This window comes from Antechinus flavipes, chromosome 1 (assembly GCF_016432865.1).
Source record: "Antechinus flavipes isolate AdamAnt ecotype Samford, QLD, Australia chromosome 1, AdamAnt_v2, whole genome shotgun sequence".
Classification (NCBI taxonomy): domain Eukaryota; kingdom Metazoa; phylum Chordata; class Mammalia; order Dasyuromorphia; family Dasyuridae; genus Antechinus; species Antechinus flavipes.
In genome coordinates, this window is record NC_067398.1 from 110901621 (window position 1) to 110913685 (window position 12065).

Here is a 12065-nt window from a genome sequence, read left to right on the forward strand (position 1 = left end):
TTTATATTGTTGGTTGATTCTTGTGCATATCACAAGAAAGGAGTAGGGCAAGATGATGATCCTCACCATCCAGATAGGAGAAAGGTGGTGTTCTTCCGGGGCTTAAAGCCTTTTGGCTTTCCTCTTTGAATCATTTCCTCAAGTCCTGAGGATTTGCCCAGATTCAGAAGCATGAAGAAAATTTTCCTGGGTTCTAAAGGCACTGGGCTAGATCAGCCTAAGATTCTTTCTGGCTAGCTCGAAGTCCTATGATCCTCTCATGTTGACTTGCTAACATTCCTTTTCTCTGTAGCTGTGCTAAGTGTATGTGGGAAGGCTAGAGAACATTTTTTAGATTAAAAAACATGAGAAGAAGCTGAAAAAAGAATTCATTTCTTGTCTTTAAGGCTTATGCAATGACGTTGCTGTATAGTTTATGTACAATTAGCATGATTGTATAATGTAGGTAGAAAATATTTTAGGGGTTTGAGAATGTGATAATAAATCAACCCAGTATCCATGAATTCATCTGTGTCTCATTGTATGATATAGGGTCAAGACTGTTTTTGGAATCAGAGGATTGGGGTTACCATGATCTTTATGACTCTGGGTAGTCACCATATTGTAGAACCACAATTTTGTTTGTTGGAAGAGATAATAATAATGATAATAATAACATTTACATAACATTTATTATGTGCCAAATACTTTATAAAGACTATTTCATTTGATTCTTACAAAAAAAAAAACCTAAGTTATAGGTGCTATTATTATCCCTGTTTTGCAGATGAGGAAAGTAAGGAGGTAGGAAGTTAAATGACTTGGCCAAGCTCACACTGCTTGTGTCTGAGGCTAGATTTGAACTCAAATTTTCCCGACTTCAGGTCTAGAGTTCTACCTATTGTATCACCAAGTTGCCCAGATCATAGGGTTTGGAGCTAGAAAAGTATTGGGATCATTTAGATGAGAAGGCCAGGTGATTTCAACACTTTTCTAACCCTATGATCTTGGAGCTTTTGTTACAAAGGAAGTGAGTACCTAAGTTCCAAATTAATATCCAGACATAAAAGTAATTTGAAGTTGGTATAAGAAAATATTGGTTCCTAAGTATAAAGATGAATCTGTTCTAAATGACTTGAGGCCAAAATTTAGGGATTCTTTACACCCTGATGTTTTGCCCAACCTCCCATTCTAAAGTAAGAATGGGTTTTGTTCTATATTTTTCCAACCTGCCAGGCAGGCTGCCTCTCCCCTTTCTCTAGAGAAGTGAGAAGTGACCAAACCCCTTTCAGTACAATGAGGGAGCAAGGTTTCTGGGGATTCCACTTCAAATTTTTGAAATTTTTTGGGGTGAGACAATACCTTCCGCTGGGTCTCAGTTTTCCTAGCTTGATTTTTCTTCAACATCCATTATAATCTAGGTACTGACCCTTTTACTCTTGGCTTTGGACTATAACTAACTTTAATGTAGTGGATAAAATGTTGGTGTCAGAAAGTATAAGATTTGTCTTGGCTCAGGATATTTTCTAGTTGGGTGACTCCACCCCAGCTTGATGATTTCTCTTTTCATATTTCACCATTTGCAAAATGGAGATAATGCTTGGTCTACCTATAGCATGCTTTTTTTTGTTGTTGTTGTTAATTTGTTTGTTTTGAGAGAAAGTGTTTCATAAACCTTAAAATTCTACAGAAATTATCATGGGGATTAAATCTTGCCTCTGACATTTACAAGTTAGACCACATGCATATTATTTAAAACTCTCTGAACCTCAGGCATCTTTCCAAGACATTTATTAATTTAGCTGAAGAAATAACAATTTTTCATTTTTTGAAGATAGTTGGAAAAGTTTTTGTGAGGAAAGACTTTTTATGCCTTAAAAGTATGATAGAAACATGAGCTTTTATGAAACTCTTTAGTTCTTAACCATAATGGGAGGTTTTTTCCTCTTAATTTTGCTTCTTAGTAGTTGGGTGACATTTTGCAAGTCATCTACCTTTTTTTCTGGGCCTCCATCTAGAAAATTAGGACACAATTCTATATAATCATTACGTTCTCTTGTAGCTCTGAAATTCTGCTCTTCTTAGAATTCATTTTTACAATTTTAGATGAGAACTATCAATTTAAGAAAATACTCTGAAGAGATTTAAGGAATGAAAATAACCCACATTTTAATCATGATTGTGATCTAGTACTCCTTTTTTAGCAATGCGTGTGTAAATTATGATACAAAAATGCTTTCCAGATTTAAGAAGCAAACCAAGAAAAATAAGATCATGAACAAAAACTGTTGCCCTACTCCTAATGGTACAAATGACTTTAAACCTTTCAGTGACTCATTGCAGATCCCTGTAGTTGTCTCTGAAGGTAAAAATAATGGGGTGAAATCTAGAGCCTGGCCAGAGCCTCCCTCCAACCTTCCATTCAAAGCTGTTGCACTAAGGGAAGCTCATTGCTCTTTGGGTTCTGTTTGCCTTTGCCTTCGCCTTCGCCTAAGTAACCAGTGGCCAGTAAAACAACAATAACTTCCCTGTGGTAATCCTGAAGTATTAGATTTTTGGATCAATAAAGGAGGCCAGAAAAATGAGTTCTAGAGCAATCCTGCTTCAGAATAAGCCAGAAGCAACTCCCCTGCTACCCTACTATGGTATAGAGCTTGGGAGTAAATTTGAGAGTCAGATTGGTAAGTGAATACGACTTGGGTGACTTTGGATAAACTTTCTAATCTAGGTGACTATCTAGGATTCAACTGACCAATCTCTAGAAGTCCTTCCTTATGTTCCTATGTACAATTGGAGAGTTAATGACAAAACTGGGATATAATTATTCCATGATTTGGTCAGTAAATGCAGATGCTAGTCTCTCTCCCACTTTCTCCTGAAGTAACCAATCCTAGTGAAACAATTGATCTTTTTGGGATTTCATCTATTAAATAAGAAATCTCTTTCAGTTCTAAAATCCTAAAACTGTGCATTTGCAGGATTAATTTATTGTAATTCCTATAGAAATGCTTCCATAAAGTTGTTAGAATCCTTACAAACTGTTAAGTCATTGGAGTTGATAGAGATAATAATTATCTAATTTAGCATGGTTCAGTATCATTGATCTGATCCTACAAGGAGATGTTATGGGCCAGAAGAAACAAGGCACTAAGTGGAACTGAGAAACAATGCTTGTGTTCACAACTTTAGAGAGCTCATATAAGCAAGAAACTCTTAGGGCCAGAGAGCACTCTGGGAGGAAGCCCATAATCCCACTCTCAAATCCCACAATCCCACTCTTGGAGAAAGAGCATAAATAGAGCTTCAGTGGGCCAGTCAAATTAGTTCAGCTAAAAAGATTGAAAGGGGAACGTCAAGTGAGTTCAGAGAGAAGCCCCCTCAGAGGCAAGACAGATTCATTCCATCTTCTACCTTGGTGCTGGCTGGAGGCTGAAGAAAGCAGAGGCAAAGGACAACTGCAAGAGCTCTTGGAATTAAGGAGAGAGAGAAGCCTCTAAGAAAACTAACTGGGCTATATTGAAGGACACAATAAAAGATTTGAACTTTTAGGATCTGGCTGCATTTGGGTGATTATTACTTTTAACTGAAACTAAGGCTGCCTCCAGAAAACGTCCCCGAGAAACCTGCTCCCAGAGAGAACCATTATATTATATAAAAGAAGAACACCACATATAGTGACAATAAACTCTAGTTGAAAGAGACCTGTCAGGGGTCTACCCCAGGATTTACTACTGATTCATCCCTGACATGATCAATTTTTATCTATGAGCAAATTCATGATAGTAATCTCAGGTCAGTGTTGGAGTCAGAAAGATATGGTTTCAATTTCTGCCTCTGAGACCTACTGACTATGTGACTATGGTTAAGTCATTTAAGATCTTGGATCTCCAGGCTATACTGAGACTCTTAAGTTTAAAAAAAATTTAGTTTCTTCATTTAAAATTTAAATGGAAAATAAGAAAACAGAAAAAGAAAAAAGAAAAAAAAGGAAAAAAAAACACACCAAAAAACCATTGTTATGTGCTCAATAGAATATCAGAGAGGATTCAAAATATGTAACAATAAATTTCATTTTAAGAAAACCTATATAATAAGAGAGATATTGTATTTATAACTGCCCATTTTTTCTTTTCTTCCTTGTAAGTTTTTTTTTTATTTCTTGTTGTACACTTTTAATTGTATTCTTTTTTTCCTCTCTGCTTCTTTTAAGCAGGCTACAGTTAAACATGAATATATATTCTGTATATACACATACATATATATATATATATATATATACAGTACATATATACTTGCGCACAACATGCAAACAATATATACATAACCACATATATATACCCATATATCTAAAATATTAATATGGCAGACATATAATGTAGATTTTTCTTTAAATTTTTTAAAGTTTGACTTTGAGATCAATGATTATACTTCTAATATTTTTTCTAATAAGTTCTACTCCTAATCATTACTATTATGTTTTTATATATCTCTTATTTCCTGTTCCTCTATCTCCTTTAGTTTACTTCTACCCATTAACTTGCCTTGCTGTTGTTATTGAACCTCCTTGCTGCCCTATTCCCCCCTTCATGGATCCTTCCTTCTTTATCCACACATCCTAATCCTCTAAAATTTCCTTTTGTACCTCACCTTATCTTTGTGTGTATTTGTAATATAAATATATGTATGTATGTATTGTTCCCTCTTAACACATTTCTAATGTGAGTTAGTTTTCATAACTAACAGCTCTTTCTGCTTCCTCTCCCAACTAGTTTCTCTGTGTATTGGTTCTTGCTTTCTGTACCTCATTAATATAATATGCTTACAAATTTTATCTTTTTCTAGATGATTTTGCTTTTTAGAGTCAGGTCATTTCAATTATAATTCCACATATAAAACATAAACAGTTTTGTCCATATTGAGTCTCTTGAAATTAGTCTTTGATGTTGGCTCTTACATGTTAAATTTTCTACTGTGTTTAGGTTTGGCTGGAGCAAAATTCTGAAAATTTGACAATGGAATGCTCATTATTTTCATTTAATGTTATACTTAATTTTTCTGAATATAACATATTTTCACCATAGGCCTACTTCTTACCTGCAACTGTCAATCCTGTATAATTCTAATTGTAGTGCCAGAATATTTGAATTTTTGTTATTGCTTATAAAATTTTCTATTTGATTTGGGAATTTTGAAATTTGGTAATGATGTTTCTATATGTTTTCTTTGTAGGATTTCTTTGAGATGATATATTTCTTTTTTCTATTTCTATTTTCCCTTCTATTACTTTAGGACAATTTTCTTGAATTATTTTGTCAAGGTTTTTTTTTTTTTTTTTGGTAATAACTCCCAGGTAGTCCAATCATTTTTATGTTTTTTTTTCTTTTTGATCTATTCTCCAAATCTTTTTTTTAAACAAGCTATTTCACATTTTATTTTGTTTTTTTTTCATTCTTTATATATGTATTTTTTTTGGTCTTTTGTAACTTCACTAGCTTCCCCTTATTCAATTTTAATTTTCAGAGTCATTTTATGCTTTACAACTCTGGATTACCTTTTCTAGTTGGTTGATTTTCTCTTCATAATTTTTTTGTTTTCCTTGACTTCAGTTTCTCTCATTTGATTTTTAAAAAATCTTTTTTGAGTTTTGTAAATTCTTTTGGGGCAGGTACTCATTTAACATTAATTTTTGGGGTGGGAGAGGCCTTTTTAAAACTCTGGAATTCCCTTTGGTTTTCCCTATTCCCATAGTAAACTTTCCATGGTTGGGTTGTTTCTCCTTTCCCTGCTCATTTTTTAAAAATCAGAATTTGTTAGTATAATCACCTCTAGTTCTGTGGGGTGTTGTTGGTGCTGGGGATAGTACTTTTGACTTAAGTTCAGTTCTCTCACCTGGAATTCCAAACTAAGAACTCCACCCTCCTGCAAATACCCACAGAAGCTTACCTGCCCCTCTACATCTGCACTCACCAGGCACATTCTAGTTCTCATTCAGGGATGCATCTCTGCAGCACAACTGGGTTCCCTCAATCTTCCCAGACTCAGATCCCTGACTCCTCACACTGTTTAGGAAGTGAAAGTTCCTTGATTCCAGCTGAGGCTATCTCCAGATCTGACCAGGGCTCCCCAGCTTGCTGTTCCAGCAGAGCTAGCCTGGAGGTGTTTATGCTTAAATCTCCATCCTGGGGTCTTTCTTCAGGTTTTCTCTGTTGTCCCTCATTCTGCCCCAAGTCTTGTTTGTCTTTTTTTTTTTTTAAACCAGTCTGTATTTGTCCGTGAGGCACAATCTTGTTTTGATTGGAGGGGGAATCTGGAGAACTTGAAAATTTCTGACCTACTCTGACATCTTCCCAGAATCCTCTTTCAAGTTACAGATGAATTGTTGAACTGCATCAATGGAAGAGCTTCAATACTGGGAGTTCTTCACATTGATGAAATCATATATTCAGAGCACTCTCTTCCCAATGCTCCAGTTCCCATATCTGTCTTTTGGAATTATGCTTCTTTTAACTTGTCAGATAATAACACTCCCAGACCCATAAAGGACCCTCATTAAGGAAACTAAAGCTCATAGAGGGCTAGCACTTTGCCCAGAGTCATAGCTAATGACAAAGCTGGGCCAAGAGCACATATCTGGGGACTCAGCACCCAGAGTTGTCTCCATTGTTAGATCATGCCATAAAATTCCATGAAATGTTCCTAGTGTGCTGGAACAGAGTTCCTGGGAATCCCCTATAGGGTGGAACCCAAAGTTATGCTATCTGGTCACGGAACAGAGCAAAGCTAACTGGCCTACATAAGGACCAAACCCATGACCTTGGCACCAGCTAACCTAATCAGCTCCAGATGCTATAATGGTTCCAAGGCTCAAACTCAAAGACCTGAAGATAGGAATGTCTTGCCTACAATGTTAAGAAAGTTTTCATGCATAAGAATGCTTAGAAATGTCACAGAACCTATGTTTTTCAGGGTAGTTATGGTACCCTACCCATGCTGTATGATTTGAGGGAAAAGGAGGTAAGAAAAGTTAGCTTATCCCTTTAATAAAAAGAATTTCTTTGTTGATTTTCCTCAGAGCACTTTGTGCCTCTGACACATCACCTTCAACAAGTTATTTATATATTTGCTTTCTCTTCTCTATTAACTTAAAAGGTCAAAAGCAGAGGCTGTCTTATGCAGCTTTATAGCATCCTCAAAGACCCAAAACAAGTTTTTCTTCTGTGTGGCTATATGAATAGCACAGGGATAGAGATTGTGATTGAAAGTGTTGAATTTCCACCATTAGCAATTTATTTCAGTTTTCCATTAGGTTTTTTTTTTTTTTGGATAATAGTTCACATTTCAACAGCATGGAGTACTTTCCTTACAGCAATTCTATGGGGGAGATATTTACAAAGTTTTATTCTATTTTATAGATGAGAAACTGAAAATCAAGTCTCACAACTAGTAAGCATCAGGGCCAGGTCTTGAACCTTTGCTTTCTGACTTCTTTCCAATACAGTTTCCATTTTACTACACTGCTTAACACTTTATCACTGAATAAGTTCATAAGCTTTCAACCACCATAATTGGAGAAATGAAACAGAATAAGGGGAAAGTGTACTCCAAGGAATATTTGGGCAGCTAGATAACACAGTGGATAGAGTTTTAGGTCTGAAGTTCAGAAGACCTGAGTTCAACTACAGCCTTGAACACTTCCCAGCTGTGTGACCCTGGACAAGCCACTTAATTGTTTGCTTCAATTCCTTATCCGTAAAAGGAGCTGGCAAACTATTCCAATATATTTGTCAAATGATGTCATGAAGAGTCATACATGACTGAAAATGACTGAACACAAATAAAAACAAAGATATACAAGAGGAAACCCTTAAGGAGAGGTACAGAAAAGGGAGGTCAGATATCCCATCTCAAGCTTTTATCAAATAAGGCTCCTATCACTCGAATAATATTTAACTATTTCTCTTTTACTTAGCAGCACCAACTATTGTTCATAAATCTTTTTTTTCAAAGAAAAGTCAATTTTTTTGAAAGCATAAATGTCAGTAAACAAAACTATAACACTTCTGTTTGAGGCACTCTCACATTTTGTGTGTGAAAGAAAATATTCCTGTGCAATTATTGTAGTACTGTTTATAAATGGAGTTTAATTAGATGAAGGCATTGGGGAGGCAGATTGCAAGTTGGAATGTCTTTACCCCAACAGCAGTATTCTATTGCTGAATCCATCTGCATAGAAGGAGGTGGAGCATTCTTCCTCTTCCTCTTCTTTCTCTTCTTCATCCTCCATTCTTCCTTCTCCTCTCCCTCTACTATCTTAACTTCTGCCTCTTCTTTTAAGTGAAATTTCTGGAAGATTTCTTGGCTTTTATTCCATTGTGGTCAAATATTACATTTTGACCTCTTTGTTCATTGGTTTCCTGACAACAACCTTTAGTTGTGTTTCTAGAAAGAGAGAAAACAGTGAATTTATTGAAGGATGATATTCAGAATATCTAATTACAGATTTAAAGAAGGAGGAGATCTTGGGAGACTTTCTAAATCAACCCCCTCATTTTACAGAAGATGATACAGAGATCAAGAGAGCTTAAATGACATGACCAAGATCACACAGATAGGAAGCATCCCCACAACAACTTAGATTAATCAGCCCTGACTCTGCAACTTGTAGTAGTAGTGAGTGATTTAGATCAATGAATGGTCTTTTATGGACTTCATATCATTTATCTTCCTTTCTCAAGGTGTTCAGGACCCGGCTTTGAGACTGCCTTCTCTTCTAAGTCTTGCTCTCATCCTCACAAACTTCAGTGTGTGTGCATGTCCCCACAAACATCCTAACTTCCAAGTTCATCAACCTCCTCAATGCCATAAGCTGTGCCTTCAATCTACCTTAGGTAGGTACAGGATGGCTCAGGGTTTAGGTCTCACCTTCAACCATGAAGGCTCCCACTACATACCTGAAATGGCACTATTTCTCTCTCATCCTTACTTCCTATTCTTTCTAGTCCTATTCTGCTTCTAGTCCTATTCCTCCTCATAATCTCAATCCTTCCAAACTTTTAGTTCCCTGTTGTTTCAATCCATTAACCCTGCTATAATCTTACTTCCTTTTTTTCACTCTGTATTCCACTGATTCAACTATACTGTTTTCTATACCTTGTCCTGTCACCATTCACAACTATCATCTCCTTATTTTCCACTCTTCTCAACCTAACCTTTCTGCAATTGGGTTTTCAACCCCAGAATGGAGTTGACTTTCTTTCTTCAATGTTATCAATGATTTCTTAACTGCTAAAAAAAATCCCGTTTTTTTGGTATTACTCATCTTTTTTTTTTTTTTAACATCTTTGAGGCTTTTAACCTAGTTAGTTGACTGACTTTTTATTCTCTTCTCTTTTTGCTTTTTGTGAAACTTTTTTTTTCTAGTTTTCAAGTGATTACTATGCTCTAGGCTCTCTGCTAAGATATACTGGGGATAAATGACAAAAATGAACTTAATACAGTTCCATACTAGAACTCATTTGGAATCGTCAGTGGGAAGACTTTCTGTCATGAGGGGCACCCTTCTCCTCTGAATTACCTTTTTACTCCCTTTCTCAGATCTAGTCCATCTCAGAAGCCACAGGGCATTCTTGGCAAATCACCCAGGTAAGAACAGAATTACTAACTATTCTTTTTATTGCTATGGAGCACCATTAGATTTCGAATCTGCTATGTAAAATCTTCCAGACCTAACCACAGGCCTTCTCTCTACATAAACCTCCTCCTACCCCTAAGCAAGTATTGCTATCTGGGTTACTGACATATTATATACCAGGAAGATCCCTGGACCTTCTTATCTGTCTCAACATTGACCACTAAGATTTTTTTCAAGCTTTTCCTGCCTCTGAGAAGATGAACTTTTGTTTTATATGTTGTCTTATACAATAAGAGTGTGAGTTCTTGCATTCAAAGACTGTCTTTTTATTTGTATTGCCAGTGCTTCACATATTACTTGGCACATTGTATATTCTAAGAGCTTTTTTATTCATTTATTTGTACTTTTCTTATTGAATTTTCATATTACCAGCACTTAGCACAGTGTCTGGTACAAAGAGACACTTAAATGTTTATTAAATGATTTTATCTTATAATACATGACTTTTGTATGTCTTCTTTATTCTACTAGAGTACTGGCTCCCAGGAGGGCAAGGCCTCTTCTCGAGTTTTCTCTTTATTCCCCAAAGTCTTTGGCACACTTGCATATGAATAAATGTTTGTTGAATTAAACTGAAAATTAAATTAAATTAAATTCAAATCATTAAAATGATTCTGGTGAAGTTTAGCCTGGAGAAGAAAAGCCTTAGTGGGGACATATGATTCTAAAAGTGTCTTAAGGGCTTTCCCATGGCCCTAGAAAGAATTAGGGGCATTGAGGTGGAGTCTGCAAAGAGGCCAATTTTAAATTTCATGTAAGGCAATCCTTTCTTCCAACTAGAGTTCCCTCTCTCCCCTGCCCCCCCCCCCCCCCCTGGCAATTGGGGTTAAGTGACTTGCCCAGGGTCACATAGATAGGAAGTATTAAGTATCTGAGACCAGATTTGAACTCAAGTCCTCTTGACTTCTGGTCTATCCACTGTACCACCTAGCTGCCCTGCAACTAGAGTTTTCTCAAAGTAGATTGAATTAATTTAGTTTGTGGTGATCAGCTTCTTGTTCATGGAGGAGGTCTTCAAGCAGAGGCTGGATTAATATCTATGTGACCTTAGACAAGGTCTTAGATTTCATTTCTGTGAGTCTTGGATCTGTAAAATAAGGGAAGGTGGATAAGATGATCATTTAAGGTTCTTTCTGAGTATAATGATGCCTTAAGATTGTTTTGGAAAGCCCATATGGTCATTTGTGCTAGATCTAATATGTGCCAGGTAGTATTAAATGGTAGTTGACCCTGTTCATGTCAAGAGTTTTCAATCCATCGTGAAATTGTTGGGCAATCTGGTGAGTCCATGGACTTCTTAGAATAAGGTTTTGAAATGTATTGAAGAAAATACATAGGATTACAGAGGAAAAGTATTACATTAAAATATACTTATCTCTCTCTCTCTTTATATATATATATAATATACATTATATATATAATATACAATATATATATATATTTACAAACAATTCATGGACCTTTGATTTATAAGGAGCTTTTTATTTACCTGGAAAGGGAAAGGAATGGTGTGATCAGGGTTGAACTAGAAGAATGGGAAAGCAAGCATCCATCCAAATCCTTAGAACCAGGGATTACTGACCTTATTAGAGAGGAAGCATGCTGCAAAAAAAAGACCTACAGATTTAGAGAACAAAGATGTTTGTTTGAGTTTCTACTCTAATACTTTAGAGTTCTATATTCTTGGACAAATTATCTTACTTAAGCTCTAGATGTGAGCTTCAGAGATCTAACTTAGGACGTTTTCTAACTATGTGATTTTGGGTAAATCACTTAACCTCTATTTTTCTCAGTTTTTTCATCTGAAAAACAAAGATAATAAAAGCACCTCTCTCCAAGGAGTGCTGCAAGGAATAAGTGAGATAATATTTGTAAAGTGCTTTGCCTAGTGTCTGGAACTATAAAAATGCTATCTCTTTTTATTAACCATTATGAAGCCTGTATTGGAGTGGGAAAAGACTTGGGACAAGAAGATTATCAAAACGTTATTGCCATAGTTAAGGTGTGAGAAGATGAGGACTTGCACCAGGGGAGTGGCTATATGAGAAGATGGGAGGGAACTCATATAAGAGATGATGTGGATTTACAAACAACAACACTTGGCAATAGGTTGGAATCAAGGAGTAAAGGATCAAAAATGATCCTGAATTTGACAGATGAGATAATTAGAAGGATAGGAATGCCTTCCAAAGTATTGGGGAAGTTGGCAAGAGAAAGAAGTTTGGTGGGAAAGATAATAAATTTTGTTTTGGACATGTCTGAGTTAGAGATGCCTTCAAGGATATGGGATTTGAAATATGCAAAAGCTAGTTAGTGATATGCTACGGGAGCTAAGGAGAGAATTAAGGCTAGAAATTTGGAAGTTATATGTAGAAAAATGATAACTGAATCCAAA